General features: G+C 35.2%; 2 long non-coding RNA genes across 2 annotated transcripts; both read right to left on the reverse strand.

The window, feature by feature from the left end:
• Nucleotides 1-830: 830 nt before the first annotated feature.
• Nucleotides 831-10604, reverse strand: LOC123753949 (uncharacterized). The gene is made up of 13 exons (XR_011223477.1): nucleotides 10467-10604; nucleotides 8218-8270; nucleotides 7976-8058; nucleotides 7716-7808; nucleotides 6428-6497; nucleotides 5834-6067; nucleotides 3724-3948; nucleotides 3503-3555; nucleotides 3260-3342; nucleotides 3013-3093; nucleotides 2385-2440; nucleotides 1690-1755; nucleotides 831-1497 (listed from the first exon to the last, which is right to left on the reverse strand). It is a non-coding gene; the product is annotated as an uncharacterized lncRNA (long non-coding RNA).
• Nucleotides 10605-10954: 350 nt separating this feature from the next.
• LOC138354233 (uncharacterized) lies at nucleotides 10955-20247 on the reverse strand. Its single transcript, XR_011223478.1, has 12 exons — nucleotides 20112-20247; nucleotides 19056-19157; nucleotides 18832-18882; nucleotides 18039-18093; nucleotides 16792-16857; nucleotides 16320-16603; nucleotides 15883-16132; nucleotides 14500-14552; nucleotides 14265-14341; nucleotides 14024-14099; nucleotides 11374-11442; nucleotides 10955-11188 (listed from the first exon to the last, which is right to left on the reverse strand). It is a non-coding gene; the product is annotated as an uncharacterized lncRNA (long non-coding RNA).
• Nucleotides 20248-20358: the final 111 nt, after the last annotated feature.

Genomic DNA, 20358 nt, shown 5'->3' on the forward strand with positions numbered 1-20358 from the left:
TAGTAAACTTCTGAATAGATTATGGTAGACCTACCTTTATCTTTCAACTCTTACTTTGTACTTAATCATTAATCATTCAAAATTTCCTCATTGACTATTCCATTCTTCACTATATTCTGTAGTTGTTAAAGCGACGAGACGTCTACTTTAACTTACAAGCTCTGGATAAAAAGGACAAAAGGCATATAAAGAGCAGAGGTGCAACCCATCATAAGAGCATTGACAGTGAAGGACCAAAGGAGAGGCAGGCAACCATAATTCATTTTAGACAACAGAAAAGTGTAAATAGAGGACCATTAATGTATCACCTCCCCAGGAAGTATTACTCAAGGGCAAGAGCAGTGGTGGAATGAATCAATTACAAAAAGAAAGGGAACGGGAACATTCCATATGATGTGAGCAATAACTTTAAGCAAGGCAGCAAGCAGCTTTAAGTGAACCAACAGGCTACACAATTACTCCTACAAGGAGTTGCATTGTTCAAGAGCATTTTAAATTGCTATATTATGTTTTAATATCTGGAGTGTTACTTTTCCACAATTTCTTTTAGTGTATGGCGATCTCTAATTCTTTCCTTTGATATCATTATAATGTTACGGTTTGGAAGGTTGAGGAGAGTATAATCCAACCTAACACCTTATCTTGATTCTCAAGTCTGAAATCCTCAACATTAAACTAGGTAGACTTCCCAGTAACCAATATGTAACATTTTGCTAGGAAAGAAAACATACAAAATGGCCAAGAAAGTGTGAGGCAGGCATAGGGAGAATGGAAAACTGAAGTTATGCAATATATATATGAAAACCATTAGGCAATATAGCAGCTTCAAATTCAGACCACAACTTTATTTAAGATAAACTAACTACAACAAGTCAATATTGGTATTCTTACAAGTTACAGAAAGGCTTTACTAAGTTAACATCAAATATAACAAACACAGTATATAACACTAATGAAATTTATCAAAACTAAGATACCCCATGTTCCATAACCAAGAGTGGCACGCGACACATTTAAAATCATAACGTCACTTCTGTAGTAAGTTCCATAATAGATGTTCCATGGATGGATTCCATGGATGCTTGGCATTTATTGCTAATTTATTATTAGACAGAGAAAGCTTTGGAATTCAGTTGTCAATTCAAAAATTTTAAAAATGGGAATTTAGTATTGCATCACTGAATATGCCTTTTATTGTAATTACAATCAGAGGGGGCATATTAAACTGGAGCATGATACTGAACATCTTTGCACATAAAGCCCAAAAACATCACAGCAGCTTCTACATATTGAATACAATAATCACCTGAAGTAAAGCTGGCAATAACCACTGCAACGTGAAGCAGCGGCTCTGCCATATACAGAAGCCATTAATGCTTTTACAAATTCATCCAACAGAACACAGTAAAGGCTCTAATATCACACATCTGCACAGACATTTTTCTGTTGAGCCACTTATCCTATCACTACTGGGTGGTGTTGAAGCTTTCCAAAAACCTAAAAATATAAGTTAATCAGTAAATTTTCTATTGCATGTACTACAATATACAGTACAACATATTTAAACATGTATCAGAGAGGGCAAGTATTTAATCAGTTATTACATCATTGCGTATAAAGCTCTTTGAAGAGCATCATCATGATAGAAAACTTTGTGCTAAAAATCCTCTATTTTAGAATAATAATCACCTTAACAGATACTGACGCATTGTTAAGCTTTCATAATGGTGTCCCTCGTACAGAAATCGACAACTCCTGTTGAGTAAAATATTGTTAATAATCAACCCACAAAAAATGTCTTGATTGACACCTGATCAAATAATCAGGTGTCAAGATGGATAATCATTGGTTTCATAACCCAATGCTCTAAAAAGTTTCATCACAAAATTACTCTCAAATAAAATTACTTATTCAATACATTTAAGCATGTTAACCTCTAAAATTATGAAGATACTATACTGACCAATTTCACAAAAACTGAAATATTAACTAAGAATTTTAAAAAATGTAACACTTAAGGTACCAAACTAAGGACAGTCTAGACAGGCCAATTCTCCAAGTGACAAAGCTAATAATACTAAAGAAAAAATGCCCAATTTTAATTCCTATATTTGGTAGATGAAAAAACCAGTACCAACATAGAATCAAGCATGGTCAGTTTGGAATACAATTAAATTTAATTAAATACAATTATGTACTAGTGCTAGATATACAGAACTTGCTACACCAGTTCTAAGTAAATGAAGGAGTTGCCGTTGGATGTGCTTGAAAATAATGAAATGGAGAAAATAGAATGTTTTAGAAAAATCTCAAGATCTAGAAGAAACATTTTGAAAGTTTGAATAAACAATTAGATATACAAGGTAGCAATACAAAATAGTTACCATTACTGAAATTGTAGAATGCCTCATGAAGACCTTCCTCTCATGAATTTGGCTTCCTGTATAAATTGGACATTGTTGAGATACAGTACAAAAAGTAAACAACTACCTATTTTGTTCCATTAATATGATCAGGTGTCATGATGATAATCATTGGTCTTCATAACCCAATGCTCTGTAAAGTTTCATCATAGTTTTGGAAGCAAATTATCCTTATTATTTGAGTATAGGAATCGTTAGTTCAAAATATTAGCAACAGCTTTGATCTTTACTAAACATGATTATGGTATGGCATGGTGAGTGAGTGAGTGAGTCACTGTCACTGTGCAAAATAATCTAACTTGCCATCATCAATGGAGATTTAGAAATTAAAGGGGGGCTCTGATGTTACAAGGAAGAGTGGACTTTGTATAAACTGTCTTTCTGGCCCATTTACTATTCCCCCTTGCCACGGTGCAGGCTACACGTTTTACTTGGCTTTCTTTACTATTTCTATTTCCTTACAACCTTTCCTTACTGGGTATGGGTTGCCAACGCGACAACCCATTCCCAGCAAGTTCCGTCCACTCTATCCATCTACTTCACTAGCTGCACAGGACTTTTACCATTACAAATATTCACGTATACTCACTTTTTATCTTCAAATTCAGAATGCTTAATCTGCTCAGAACCACCACCTTCACTTTGAAGAATGCAGCACCATTTATGACATCTGAAAAATTTACACATTAGTAAAGAGATAAATGCAATAATTTATTTTACATATAAAATTTTTTCAGAGAGCTGGGGTATATTTCAGGATCGATCATACCATAAGAACTAGTTTTGCATCATGAAATAATTTTTGTTATTAGAGATAAAAACAAATGAATACTCACTTTACACATCAACTTCAAATTCAGAATGCCCAGTCCGCATGAAACACCACCTTCACTATCAGGAACACAGGCCTCACTCACAACTGAAATCATATGGCTCGTCAGCAAAACAATCGTATTACACTAATTTATTCAAACATCAAACTACTTCAGAGAGCTGGGTAAATTTCATTACCAATCATAAAAACTAGTTTTCCATCATGATTTATAAACACTAAACATTTCAAACAGAAACACACATACCATTTGAAAATTGCCTTTTTAAGGCTTCCATTACTTGAAGCAAATCATGGTCCCTGCAAGAAGAAAATACATTATGTCACTAATCATAACTATTCACTAAGATAGTTCATTAACAACAAATCAGACCTCTTAATAGAATCAGCTTGCTCATAAACACGGACCAAGAGGATAATTCATCATTAAATATACAAAGATAATAATTACGTCAGTCTACTACTTACCAAAGTCCAGGAGACCAGTGAAAACTTGACAAAGACGAGTACAAGGACACTTGAAGACTGAACACCATTAAAGCTCCTTAGTGGTAGAGCCTCGCTGGTAGAGCCTCACTATGGATGGATGGATGGATGGATGGATGGATGATAAGAGCCTCGCTTCAGATGGATGCCGGCCAATGGTTGTCAACATTACAGTTTCTCCACCTTCAAGATGGGGTAACCATCAGCCTAGAGACAAGGGAATATACCGAAAGGTTACATATTAAAATATTTAACCCTTTACATAATGAGTGCAGTTATCAAATAATACATTAAACATTCTCAACCACGCCATCTTCTAGGGAGACTTAAGAGTGTTTCAGTTCTACTCCCAAAGGCTTGTATTGTCAAAATGTATGTCAACCAACTTTACAATGACCTTTGCACACAGCCACAACACTTGACATGTATGCATTGTTCTATAGGTTCTTCATAACGTACGTGTGCGTGTGCATGCGCGCACAGCTTCCTCCTCGATATATCAAATACAAAATACCATACAAATAAATAATACAAAATAATATGCATGTGTGAGCGTGTGTATCTTCTACCCTAAAATATAAAAAAAAACAGATCAACACACATTAATACCAGCAACAAAGATTAGATGTACAGATGGATTACCATACAAACTTGACCCTTCTTTACTCTGCTAAAGAAACAGCCAACATTGGATTTCAGCAACCACAGTGATTGAAATCAAATACAAAATAATTATTTTGTATATTGTGCAGAACACTAATACACCCAAACAATTGTGGAACTATGAGTATATTGTATTCTTTAGGCAATAGAAGTGTTGTTATTACACTGTATACCCATAAATTATTATCTACACATTTGTGCACTCTTTATGACGATTTTTTCGAGAAATTTATAACCCCTACTGAGCTTGGCTAGAGTACATGTGCAAACCAAGCTAATGTATGAGCATTCCCCATCCTCACACACCCACTCTTTCCCTACACCTTTCCCCAACCTTAATCAGTAATTTATTGGTAAGCACAAAGCAGAACCCTACTAGAACACTTACAAGGAAAAACTAGAGAAAAAAGCAGGGCCCAGAAATATACTCCCAGCATCAGAAGAGAGCAAAAGAAGGTATGCTGCTAGACCTTAGATCTGGACCTTAAGTGATTCCAGAACTTTCAATTAAAAACCTGGAAGGAACCAGAGGTTCCACACATTTGAAAAAGGGTCTGGACCTTGCACCTTCCATAGGGAAGGAAATACGAGCTCTATTCTTCAGGTCAACAATGGCCCATTTGAATATAATGAACACAACAGCAGAATAAAACTTGTGAGTAGAGGTGCCATAGGCATAATCAGAGAGCACACACTGAACACCAGGGGTACACACCTGTTCAACACCCTCCCAGCAAACATTAAAAATAATGCCCGAACGAAGATGGATGTATTAACAGAAGCACTTGGACAGTTCTTGCAAGAAGTGCCAGACTAAACCAGTTGTGGATATGTGGACCTGTGGGCCACTGAAGCAACAGTCTGCTGGACAAAGTTACCACAAGACCAAGTTATCACCAGGCTCGGAAAGAAGAAGAACTCCCGAAACCTGCTGAAGGTAACCGAAAAAAGGCAGGGTCAACATTTTATGAAAGTTCCATCTCTTGCACAGGTGCCCAATACAAGATGCAGTTTTCTTCAAACCAGGTGAATGTATTAACTAGAAAAACAGAATAGCCTTGGAGTTGCAACAGAATTCAATACGAGTGCTGATGCTGAATTAAATATTTTCATCCAGACAAACTGGGACATTGCCAATTAACGAGTCTAGGCAGTCAAATTTCATTTCTAGACAGAGCTTCAACTATTCATGCACCAAACTAGTTAGGATGGAAGGCAAAGGTACCAAAGCTAGGTAAACAAGGATAGGGAAGTAACTTTGCAATACACAAAGCATTAGACAATAACATGAATTCATCATTTATTCTAATAAACAGTCTAAGATACGGTACATTAACATGGGTATTCTTTCAGGCTGTAGGAATTAATATAAAAATGCCAAAGTTGACCCATCTTCAGGCTAAAACATTTAACTACAGCAAAATCTCACCATGCATTCAGCTACCACCAAACATTTTGATGTTGCTCCATAGGCAGTATGCAGATCTCTTGAGAGAATATCACTGTTGGATGGACACTTGGCAACTCGGTGATATTTTATCTCCCATGCTGATGTACCAAGCATTGAGATTTTTGCTTTACAATTCAGTCGTCGACTCGAAAATTTCAATACAAGCACATCCAGGCCAAATGCAGTTAACTCTTTTGTGAGAACCCCAAGAATCTGCAAGAAAAGAAATTGTGAAAATTGGAATTTAGTATATCACTAAATATACTTCTTACTCTAAATACTATCAGAGAGGGCAAGTATTGAATCAGAGTACTGTACAATATTGCACATCATTGCGTATAAAGCTCGTAAAGAGCGTCATCACAAAATTTTAGCATTTAGATATCTTAATATTTAACAAAATAATCACCTGAAGTAAGGCAAGCAACAGCCCCATGAAGATGTACATATTTAAATGTTATCAGAGAGGGCAAGTATTTAATCAGTTATTACATATTTGCGTATTAAGCTCTATGAAGAGCATCATCATGATAAAACTTTGTACTACAAAGTCTATTTTAGAGTAATAATCACCTTTACTGAAGAAACTTATGCGTTGTTAAGCTTTCATAATGGTGTCACCTCGTGTAGAAATTTGCCACTCCTGTTGAGGTAAAATATTGTTAATGAAATTCACTCCACAAAAAGTGTCTTGCTTTATTTAATGATCAGGTGTCAAGATGGATAATCATTGGTTTTCATAACCCAATGCTCTAAAAAGTTTCATCACAAAATTACTCATGAATAAAGTTACATATTCACTACATATGTAAACTATTCACATGTCCATAGTAACCTCTAGAATTATGAAGATGCTAACAAATGATTGTATATACCTTTCCAGACTTGAAAGGTTGTACATTACATGCACAGTGATGCAATCTATGAAAGCTAGACACATTGGAGTTTAAATTAATAAATGCAATGACTATATAAAGCAGCAAATGGAAAATGTCTATTCTATGAGGTAAAATGATGAACCAGGCAACTTTATTAAGTAAATGTTCCATTTTATAATCTGAGGCAACCATTATTAACCCTTAAAATCACACATGCCATTTTCTGTACTAGTTTTGACAAGCACAAAAATAAAAATCTACCTTATTTTCATATTATATTCTGGTTCCTAGTATGGTATGCACATTCACACACTGGGTGGTCATGTGCCAGACATGGCCACCATATTTTTGTTGACCAAACCACACATTATAGAAAGTGAAGGGATGACAACGTTTCGGTCCGTCCTGGACCATTCTTAAGTCGATCATGGCTATTCACAATCTACTTGAGAATGGTCCAGGACGGACCAAAACGTCGTCGTTCCCTCACTTTCTAGTGTGGTTTGGTCAACATATTTCAGCCACGTTATTGTGACTCCTCATCTGCACCATATTTTAACCAAGGCCCTTAAGCCAAGGCAGGATTTTTTTCTAAATACACTGAATCCTTAACATGTCAAACCCAATTCCCATTCATTTGGGGGGAGGTTACTATTAAAAAAATGCAGGTACTGTACCGTAATTGGTACCCCATTTACGAGTCCAATCGCCTGGAGATAGAGCTGCTTAATAGCTAAACAGGCAATGTTCTTTTTTTAAAGAGTAACTTGCCAATTTGTGTAAATAATTTGAGTGCACCATTCGTCTTTCATCCTATCCTCGCATCCCTCCTAAGTGCTATATAGTGATAATGGCTTTCACTTTCACAGTTTTCCCTTACTGTCAACACAACCACCCATACCCAGTAAGTTCAGTCCATTCTGCCCATCTATTTAATTAGCTGCACTGAACCTTTACCATTACAAATATTCACGTATACTCACTTTACATCTTCAAATTCAGAATGCACAATCTGCTCAGAACCACCACCTTCACTTAGGAGTGCAGCACCATTTGTGCAGCGCCATTTAAGACAACTGAAAAATTTACACATTAGTAAAAAGGTAAATGCAATACCAATTTATTTTATATAAAAATATTTCAGAGAGCTGGGGTACATTTCAGGATCGATCATACCGTAAGAACTAGTTTTACATCATGAAATAATTTTTGTTATCAGAGATAAACACACACGAATACTCACTTTACAAATCACCCTCAAATTCAGAATGCCCAATATGCATGAAGCATCACCTTCACCATCAGGAACACAGGCCTCACTGACAACTGAAACCATTTGGCTTGTCAGCAAAATTATCATGTTACATTAATTTATTCATATCTAAAACTACTTCAGAGAGCTGGGTAAATTTCATTACCAATCATAAAAACTAGTTTTCCATCATGATTTATAAACATTAAACATTTCAAAAGAAAAACACTTACAATTTGAAAATTGCATTTTGAAGGCTTCCATTACTTGAAGCAAATCATGGTCCCTGCAAGAAGAAAATACATTACATCACTAATCACAACTATTCACTAAGCTAGTTCATTAACATCAGAAATCAGACCTCTTAATAGAATCAGCTTGCTCATAAACACGGACCAAGAGGATTATTCATCATTAAATATACAAATATAAGAATTATGTCAGCAACAGTGTGAATGTCAGGAAAAACTTTTGAAGAAACTTCCTAACATGAGATGTACAGAATCAGATGCAGTACTGCACAAATAGAAATAAGGGGTACTATAGGGACCAAGCTAAATACTGAAGGGGTTGCCGATTGTGGTATTGTGATAGGACACTGGTTTAACACTTTACCTCTGGATAGAGGATAATTGAAGAGCACCAGAAGCTAGGAATAATTTACACTACACTACTTTTGTTCAAAGGAATAATCTCTAGAATGATGCAATACATTAAGATAAAGGGTCAATAGCAAAGCAGAGGAATAGACGGCCGCCATAGCCTAATTTAGACACCACAAGGGAGATTGTATATGACTGAGCACCTAGGAGCGTTCTTGTGCTATTTATTGTAAATACTGTAAAGGAGGCCTGGTCATTGACCAGGCATTTGCTCATATCAATAAACATGTGGAAGCCTAAATCTTTTAACTTTCTCACCACATCTTTCACACCAACCCAAGGTGCGCCTGGCATTTCACAGGAGTGCGCAGTTATACTGAAAATTGTATACTCTTTTCAAGTTTTGTCACCAATTCTCATCCTAGGTATTTCATTTTGGTATCAAGTGTTCGCAATAAAATTCCCTACAAGAGTATATGCATATAATGTCCAAAACTGGGGTGCACCCTACCCACAGCCAAGCTGAAAGCAGGCCAAATTTATATTTTTTGTTAATATGAAAGTGAGGGTGTTAATATCACAGCAGACATTTTTCCTGCAAATAAGCATGGTAATCACTCATTTGCTGCTGTTAAGTTCAGCAGCCCACGTATGACTGCCTTGTATATCGTGACATGAAAATGAAGTGTGGTCATGACAGATGTGGTCACCTTTTTTACCAAGGCCCTAGAACACCAGGAGACCAAGGATTTTTTTTTTTATAGATGGGAGGGATTGTTTACTGGAAGCCTGAAGGAGCAAATCTGAGCCACATGAATAGGGGCCAGGCAACAAAAAAATACTTGAGTTATGTGAAAATTACAAATGTCAAATGTCAAACTTATTGCCTTTAGTCGTGAAAGTTTTATCCCAATATTCTCAGAAATAGATTTTTGACGATGTTTTAACACTTTCGGACTCCCGGCAAGCAAGAAAAAAAACTTGCCCCAAGTGCGCAAGGCGTTTCGGGTGATTGAGCTGCAACACCGAAAAGTGTATACTCTCTTCACTGTCCTGACCTTAATTTTCGATGTACACATTTCAATTTTGTAGCAATACGTTCGCAATAGAATGTTCTAGAGAACATACATATAAAATGTCACCAAAGCAGGAGTTAGACCAGCACCAAATAAAGAACTACGTCGATCACTTGCTGTGAGCACCAGTGACGAAATGTTTATTCTTTTTAGGGTTGTCAACTCCACCTTTGTCCTACAGCATTAAATTTGCTATCACTGAGATCGCAATAAAATTCCCTACGCGAACATATGCATATAAACGTCAAGTCATGATCGCAGCCCACCCGCAAGTGTGGGAAGTGGCGGAAGTGTTACCCGTTACTGCACACCCGATGGCACATCAGCAAGACTGAACTGACCCAGCCTTTATGCCACTTTGCGATCATGAAGAGACCAAATGAACATATTAACCAAAAGAATATAACACGGTCACAACATGGGACAGGAGGATAAAAGTGCTGATGCTGAAATTCAAGAAGTACATTGACACCCAAAATGGGAAATCAAATAGATAACTTAGGCAGTTGCATTTCTAAATGAACCTTGAACTATTCATGCACCAGTCGTTACAATACAAGGTAAGGGGCAAGACAAACATGGCAAGATGGGTACACATGGATGGGAAAGTAATTATGCAATACATGGAAAGAATTAGGCAACAACATGAAATGCAATTTCAAATTGTAACCCAAGAATTCTATAAAAGTATTCCTAAGATATGGTATCTTAATATACACATTCTTTCAGATTGTGTATATTTGGTTCTTAAGTACCAAAGTTGACTATCTTTATGCTAGAACATTTTTAACTGCAATATCTCACCATTCATTCAGCTACCACCCAACACATGTTGAAGCTCCATAGGCAGTTTGCAGATCTGGATCAGAATATCATTTCAGTAGAGAAAATATTTAAATGTTCCTTCATGAACAAGGCAATTGGGGTTAATTCATCTCCAATGTTGATATACCGAGCACTGAACATTTTCATTTGCAACTATTTCGTCAACTCGCATCTTTGATTCGACCACATCCATACTTCATGAGCAATTTACAGTATCTTTTGCAGTAACCCCATATATCTGAAAAGATATAAATTGTTAAAATGGGAACTTAGTATATCATTGAATAATTTTACTCAAAGTAGTATCAGAGAGGGCAAGTATTGAATCAGAGTACAATATTGCACATCATTGCGTATAAAGCTCGTAAAGAGCGTCATCACAAAATTTTAACATTTAGATATCTTAATATGTAACAAAATAATCACCTGAAGTAAGGCAAGCAACAGCCCCATGAAGATGAACATACAGAATCATGCGGAATGGAGTATGAAGAACTTCATCCAAAAGTACACACTTTTGGAAGTGGAAGTATACACTTCATCCTAAAGCACACACTTAGGACTAATCACATGCGTGTACACTGAGATTTTGCTACTGTGTTGAGTGCATCTAGGTAGTATTTGGTGGTGTTGTCGATAGTTGCTGCATAGTGCACAAATTTCACATGGCTTTGCAGCTTTTGAAGTTGGTGTCCAAAGTCCTGAAAAATAGAAAGTCCATCAATGTTACCTTCCTATTGTTGTATAATGTAGCATGTACATATTTAAATGTATCAGAGAGGGCAAGTATTTAATCAGTTATTACATATTTGCGTATTAAGCTCTTTGAAGAGCATCATCATGATAAGCCTTGTGCTAAAAGCCTCTATTTTAGAGTAATAATCACCTTTACTGAAGAAACTGATGCACTGTTAAGCTTTCATAATGGTGTCCCTCGTGCAGAAACTTGCCACTCCTGTTTAAGTAAAATGTTGTTAATGAAATTCACCCCACTAAAATTGTCTTGCTTTATTTAATGATCAGGTGTCAAGATGGATAATCATTGGTTTTCATAACCCAATGCTCTAAAAAGTTTCATCACAAAATTACTCTGGAATAAATTACATATTCAATACATTTAAGCATGGCAACCTCTAAAATTATAAATACATTAACCAATATGACTGTATACCTTTTAGGACTTGAAAGGTTGTACATTACATGCAAAGTAATACAATTTATGCAAGCTAGACCTATTTAAGCTCAAATTAATAAATGTAATGACCATATATAAAGCAGCAAAATGAAAATGTGTATTCTATGTGGTGTAAAATGAAGAACCAGGCAACTTTATCAGGTAACTGTTCCATTTTAAAATCTGATGCAATTATTAACAACCTTTAAAATCACACACACTTTTCTGTACAAGTTTTGACATGGGCACAAAGAAATGCCTATTTCATGAAAGCTGCCTCAGTTTCATATATTGTTCTGGTTCCTGCAACCCATCCTCCGAATTGACAGGACGCTTTAATACCAAGTGTAATAAGTTCATTTCCTGACTGTTAGGAATAATACATAATTACACTTGTGCTGTTACATTTACCTCCCCCCATTTATTCTCCTCGTTTTCTGTTAAGACACTCAACTTTTAGGATGAAGTTTTCAAGTTCAGTTCTCTATACACAAGTTTTATATATCAGGAATTTCTTTTTCAGTTTTATTAAATAGAGATTTTATACAAAATTTTAAAATATCCGAGTTACTTTACAATTTATTGAAAGATTTAAGTTTTAATTTTATAAAACTAATATCAATATAGCTATGGGTTAAGTAATAATTGTAATTAAGAAGCAATAAAATGCTTGTCCTAATACTAAGAAGGTTAGATTATGTCGTAGTTTTCTATTCAGCTTTTCAGGTAAATTCAAATATTCACAATATACTTGACATTCGGGCTTAATACCAAGTGAAAATTAAGAACAATTCCTGACTGCCAGGAATAGTACATAATTACACTTGTGCCGTTACATTTACCTCCCCATATTCAGAGGATGGGCTGGGTTCCTAGCATGGTAAGCACATTAACATACTGGATGGTCATGTGCCAGACAATGTCACCATAGTTTTACAAAGGCTCTTGAAGGAAGAAAATACAGGATTTTTTCTGAACATGCCTAATGTTTTAGAGGTCAAATCCAATCCCACTTGATTGGGTGGAGCTATAAAAAAAATGGGGTACCATAAGTAGTATCCCATTTAGGCACATATGGGCCAATCGCCTGGGGTTGAATAGAGCTGTTTGGAGCAAAACAGGTTTTTTTCCCACAAGTAATTCACTCACCAATTTGTGTAAATTTGAATGCACCATTCCTTTCCTTTGTCCTATCCTAAATACTTATCCTTGCATCCCTCCCAAGTGCTTTGTAGATATATTGGTTTTGAACTTTCTCCTGGTAATTACCCTTGAATGCATTACTTGCTAGTAGCCTAGCAGAGAAAGTCAATATTTTAACAATGTATGCAGAATACAATAAGTTAAATACCACTTTTTGTAACTATAGAAGAATAAGAATCAATTGCTGGTAAATATAATTTGATAAACTTACACTATTTAAGATAGAGATTAACACAATAGAGATTCTGATTAACTATACATCCTACTCTGTTAATAATGTGTCATGTTAACCGACATTTACAACCACAATTTGTCCACCTCTCGGTCAATAGTTTGTCTTTTATATACAAAATAAGTCATGAGATTGCAAATATCTTAAATCAAAATTTGCCAAACTATGTTCAAGATTTGAAAAATAAAATTTAAAATTCCTATACCAGCTACAGTAGGTAAAATTATGTGCAAAGAACTGCTGACAAGTCAAATGCAAAGTTTCATTTCATAGCAACAGACCAAACTCCACCTTCATTTTTGGAGCTTCCATAATGAGGGGGATCAAAGCCATATAGCAAAACTACACATTTGCTGTTGCCTATAGAACCCATTGTAAATGCTAATGGAAGTTAACCAAGTCGTCTTCTACTAGCCTGTGTCAATACTTAACAGCATTAAATTAAACTATGAAAGTGGCTGTTGTGATACACACAAATACATCGTTATTTGGCCAAACTGATGACCAAACTTGTAAAAATCTTTGAGGGCCGACAAAACAGGATTCTTTTGGATTAATTCTCCTTGTGGCATTCTACAATTATCAGAGATGGAGATGAATCAACAATAGATAAGCATATGAACAAAGGATACTCCTCCCATCCAAGTGACAACTGCAGACTAATTTGTAAACATTGGAAAAACAAATAAACACACTCATCCCCTAGTAATTATTAGTGATAGGATTTAGAAATTAAAGGTGCTCTCTGATGTTACGAGAGTGGACTTTGTATGGAACTGCCTTTCCGGCCCATTTATTATTCCCCCTTACCACGGTGCAAGCTACACGTTTGACTTTTCCCTTACTGTCAACACGACAACAGATACCCAAAAAGTTAAGTCCACTTTGCCCATATATTTACCATTACAAATATTTCCGTATACTCACTTTACATCTACAAATTCAGAATGCTCAATCTGCCCAGAACCACCACCTTCACTGAGGACTGCAGCACCATTTACAACTGAAAAATTTACACATTAGTAAAAAGGTAAATGAAATAGCAATTTATTTTACATATAAAAATATTTCAGAGAGCTGGGGTATATTTCAGGATCGATCATACCATAAGAACTAGTTTTACATCATGAAATCATTTTTATTAGAGATAAAACAAATTAATACTCACTTTACAAATCGCCTTCAAATTCAGAATGCCCAATATGCATGAAGCATCACCATCAGGAACACATGCCTCACTGACAACTGAAACCATTTGGCTTGTCAGCAAAAGTATCATGTTACACTAAATTATTCATACCTAAAACTACTTCAGAGAGCTGGGTAAATTTCATTACCAATCATAAAAACTAGATTTCCATCATGATTAATAAACACTTAAATTTCACAAGAAAAACACATACCAGTTGAAAATTGCATTTTGAAGGCTTCCATTACTTCAAGCAAATCATGGTCCCTGCAAGAAGAAAATACATTACGTCACTAATCACAACTATGCACTAAGCTAGTTCATTAACATCAGAAATCAGACCTCTTAATAGAATCAGCTTGCTCATAAACACGGACCAAGAGGATTATTCATCATTAAATATACAAATAAGAATTGTCAACAGCAGTGTGAATGGCAGGAGAAACTTTAAGAAACGTCCTAATATGAGGTGTACACAACCAGATGCAGTACTGCACAAGCAGAAAGAGGTACTGTAGGGACCAAGCTAAATACTGAAGGGGTTGCTGATTGTGATATTGTGATGGGACACTGGTTTCCTATCACAGTGATAGGACACTGGTTTAACACTTTACATCTGGATGGAGGATAATTGAAGAGCAGAAGCGAGGAATAATCTCTGGAATGATGCAATACATTAAGGGTCAGTAGCAAAGCAGAGGAATTGACAGGGCCGCCATAGCCTAGTTTAGACACCACAAGGGAGATTGTACAAGACTGAGCACCTAGGAGCATTCTTGTGCTATTTATTGTAAATACTGTAAAGGAGGCCTGGTCAAACAAATATTTCAGTTTGCTACCCTTGAATATTTCTCAAGCTGGTACAAGAGGGAGTTGGAAAGGGGTGGAAAAATTAAAACTTGGGGTGGTCCAGGACCCCCTAGTCCAATATATGAAAATGGTCCAGAGAAATACCTACATATGGGCACAAAAGAACATTCAATATAAGTATTACTAAAAACTAATTTTTATTTTATAAATGCTTCACAGCTTGTACTGTACTTGGAATATAGTAAAACTTAACACAAGTTCGTTTGTGGCAATTTTTTCTGACAAATAACCCTACCGAGCTGTTAATCCTAGATGGAATTTGAACTATTAATGCACCAATCAGTTAGGATATGAGGCAAGGGTAAGACAAGATAACATTGCAAGATGGGTACACAAAGATGGAAAGGTAATTAGGCAATGGAAAGAATTGCAATGGTATTTTCTAAAGTATTGTACAACATGATCTCGAATGACCCGAACTTTATGGCCACAATTCTGTAGCTTTGTGTGTGGCTGTTATATTTGGTTGTTGATACTCAACAGTGATTGGCTACAGTGGTTTCCTCAATGGACACGGATCTTTTTTAATCCTATCTGAACTAAATGGCAGTCAGTTTAAGGCAATAACATCAAATGCAATTTCAAGTTGTACCAAAGCATTATTTAAAAAACATTCCTAAGATATGACATGTTACTATAGACATTCTTTCAGGTTGTAGAAATTTCTAAAATACCAAAGTTGACCTATCTTTATGCAAGAACATTTTTAACTGCAGTAATATCTCACCATTCATTCAGCTACCAAACACATGTTGATGGGCTCCATAGGCAGTTTCCCAATCTCAATCAGAATATCATTTCAGTAAATATTCCATGTTTCTGTATGAACACTAGGCATTTAGTGCTCATTTATCTCCCATGTTAATACTGAGCACTGTTTTCCTTTTGCAACTATTTCGTCAACTCGAAAAATTCAATCCTCCCACATCCATACTTCATCAGCAATTTATAGTATCTTTTGAAGTGACCCCAAATATCTGAAAAGAAGGACATGGTTAACATGGGAACTTGGTATATAATTGAATATTTTTACTCAAAGTACTATCAGAGAGGGCAAGTATTGAATCAGAGTACAATATTGCACATCATTGCGTATAAAGCTCGTAAGAGCATCATCACAAAACAATTAACATTGGAGATCTTAATATGGAACACAATAATTACCTGAAGCAAAGCAGGCAACAGTCCCATCAAGATGGGCCACATGCAGAATCGAGCAGAATGGAGCATGAAGAACTTCATCCAAGATTACACACTTTTGGAAGTCAAAGTACTTCATCCCCAAGTACAAAATTACACACGTCCTCACAGACATTTTGCTACTGTGTCAAGTGCACGTGTTACCTTGGCACTATTTGGTGGTGTTGAGGTTATCATATTAGTTACAGAGAAACACTACCAAAAATTTTTATAAGGCATTCCACCTTTTGAAGTTGGTTTCCAAAATCCTGAAAAGGAATGGAAGTCTGTCAATGTTACCTTCCTATTGTTGTATAATGTAGCATGTACATATTTAAATGTATCAGAGAGGGCAAGTATTTAATCAGTTATTACATATTTGCGTATTAAGCTCTTTGAAGAGCATCATCATGATCAACTTTGTATCAAAAAGCCTTTATTTTAGAGTAATAATCACCTTTACTGAAGAAACTTATGCGTTAAGCTTTCATAATGGTGTCCCTCGTGCAGAAATTTGCCACTCCTGTTGAAGTAAAATATTGTTAATGAAATTCACCCCCACAAAAAATGTCTTGCTTTATTTAATGATCAGGTGTCAAGATGGATAATCATTGGTTTTCATAACCCAATGCTCTAAAAAGTTTCATCACAAAATTACTTGTGAATAAAGTTACTTATTCAATACATTAAATAAGCAAATTAACCTCTTAAATTTAGACACTAACCAATTTGACTGTGTATACCTTTCCCGACTTGAAAGGTTGTACATGACATGCCAAGTGATGCAATATATGTAAGCTAGACATATCAGAGCTCCAATTAATAAATATTATGACAATATAAAGCAATAAATGGAAAGTATGCATTCTGAGGAATTAAAATGAGAACCAGGCAACTTTCTTAACAACAGAAAGGTTTCCTTTTCAATTTGTAGGATGCCATTATTAAATATGGACAAATTTTTACCTAATAGCTTTATGTAAATAATTTGAATGCATTATTTGCTAGTAGTATGTGAAAGGAATAGTCATTTTAACTGTACACAATAAATAATGTGAATGCCAACATTGGAAATCTGTAACAAAATAATACAAATATTTAATTGCTCGTTAAGTCAATAAACTGTAAAGATATACCATTCAAGTCTTCTGTAAAATGGCACGAGAATTGAATTGTGCCAAAACGTTCTGCAAGTTGTTTTACCACTTGGGGCATTAAATAGCTTCCAGAACAGACATTACTGACCAATATGTGGGAAAGTTTAAATACAGTAACTGAAGAACTGAGAAAAATTCAATACTTCAGATACCAAAGTATGGCCATGAAGTCTAGGGGTGATTCTTTAGATAACCACACTACAAAAAAATAATTACCTTACACAAAATACTAATTTTTAATTCCCATATTTGTTGTCAGAATGTAGGGTACTAATACAAGATCTAAAGTGCATTAAAAGCATGGCCAGTTTGGTCAAATTATCAGTCTTGAAACAAAATTATGTACTAGTTGCTAGATATACATAACTTACTACACCAGTTCTAAGGAAATGCACGAAATGCAGTTGGACGTGTTTGAAAATAAGGAATGAAGGGGAGAAAAGTGTTTTAGAAAAATATTTAAAGAACCAGAAGAATCATTGAAAGTTTTAATAAACAAATATATATCAATATCAAATATCAATAGGTATCAATACAAAATAGTTACCTTTACTGAAACTAGTAGAATGCCTCATGAAGATCTTCCTCATGAATTTGTCTTCCTGTTGAGATTCGACATTGTTGAGATAAACTACAAAAAAAATGAAACCTATTTTGCTACATTAATATGATCAGGTGTCAAGAATATAATCATTGGTCTTCATAACCCAATGCTCTGAGAAGTTTCATCACAGTTTTGGAAGCAAACTGTACTTAATTAATCTTATTAAATTATGTATTTATGAAGTCAAAAAAATATTAGCAACATCATTCATCTTTACTAAACATTATCAAGAATGCCAAGGCCTGATCGACATTCTATTCTTAAGACATCATGTCAACCTACACTGCTACAACCCCTTCCTACATATCATAATTAATAGTTTGTCTTATGAATAACAAAAAAGGCATATATAAATTTACATGTACAAAACTAAGTAATAAATTTTGTTATCAACTCTGATAATCTGCCATATAAAATTTATAGCAGGTGGTTTGCAAAAGGACAGTTTATCGGGTTTACTTGATATAGGATCACTATGGTTCAAGCACAGGATTGACATTTATGAAGAAGTCTGAATGGCTACAAAGAGAAGCCACATGAAATGGGCCAATAGGTCTTTGGGTCAGGATGCAATGTGGGGGTATACAAAGAATGGGATGAAGTTGGGAGAATTCCTAGAATGTTTTTGAAAAATATCACTGATAATGCTTTGACAAACAGTGTTATAAACCTGTTTGAGTTGCAAACTAGTTTTCCATCATGCCTTATGAACAAAACATTTCAAAGAAACACATACCATGTGAAAATCCCACAATTGGCTTCCATTACTTGAAGCAAATCAAGGCCCCTGCAAGAAGAAAATACATTACATCAATAATATACAACTATTCAATAATAATCATTTTGTTGCTCATTAACAAAAGTCAGACCTCTTAATAGAATCAACTTGCTCATAAACACGGACCAAGAGGATTATTCATCATTAAATATACAGAAAAAAAATTAGGTCAGTCTACTTACTTAGTCTAAGTCCTTCAGACCAGGGAAACAACTTTAGGTGACCAGGGGAAACACCATCAATACACTCGAGCTTCACTACATCAGATGGATGCAGGCCAATTCCTGTCAACAGACATTACAGTTTCTCCACCTTAACCATGGGAACCCATCAGCCTAGAGACAAATAAGTGATAAATAAATAGGTAACATCAAAATGGTCTAATACATTATTCACAGCCCATATTGCTATAATCCTCAATTATCATTCTCTATCGGGTGAATTTTCGTAGTATACACTCAAAACACTTAAATTTTACCAATACACCCAAGTCTAAATGCCTATTTTTTTTAATTTGTCAATGTTGACAAATAATTGTTCTACAAGTTTCTCAACTTTTTCCCCACTATTGACCCATTTTCTAAACTTGTGTAAAACTAACCCCCCCCCCCCTGCAAGTTTTATACTTTGCTTATAAATAGTCTAAAAAAAATTATAATTATATTATATACATATATATAATATAAAAATCAAGCTCAATTGGAGCACATTTGCTCAACATGTGAATTCTTATTAAATATGTTGACCAACATAAATGAAGACTAGCATAGTTGACTAGCTTCATCCTGGTATTATATACTTCCACTGAAACAAGTTTTCCTAATAAAAAATAACATTGTTAAGGCTTCAGATCAATATTAAGAACTCTTAAGCTTAGTTTCCTTACATACATCAATGACTTTCCTAATAAAGCCTAGATGTCTGCACCTATCAGTACTAATGCCAGTAAATATTTTTATTACATTCTTAAAACAATTGCATGTCTCAACTTTCCCACTTTAACAAATGGGAAATAACTTGACTGGCTGCTCATACAGCCAGTAAAGTTATTGCCTCTTCCACCCAGCTCTAGCTGTATTTATTCCTATCCAGTTTTCCCTATACCCTGCACCCGATATAGTTCACTTGTGGCAATGACTTAATGCTCTAAGACATTATTCAGTATTGTAATGACAAATTCCATTCGGTAGTATGAACTAGTCTAGAAAGTTATCCTACCATCATCAAACAGTACTTACCATTATAATGTAGAATACGTCAATGACATGTTGACAAGTACACAAGCACTATTTTCTAGTCATGGAATTTCAACTGAAAATGCAATACAGTATCAGTTTTTGAAGTCCATTATATATGCACACCGCTAAATAAATTTGAGTATCGTGCAACAATACAAAAACAATCTTTGCACTTTTGTTGCTCCATGGCCCATTCCTAACTTTAGCCATGATGCATACCATTTGTAGCAAGTAATGGCAATGTCTT

Source organism: Procambarus clarkii, chromosome 6, assembly GCF_040958095.1.
Source record: "Procambarus clarkii isolate CNS0578487 chromosome 6, FALCON_Pclarkii_2.0, whole genome shotgun sequence".
Taxonomy (NCBI): domain Eukaryota; kingdom Metazoa; phylum Arthropoda; class Malacostraca; order Decapoda; family Cambaridae; genus Procambarus; species Procambarus clarkii.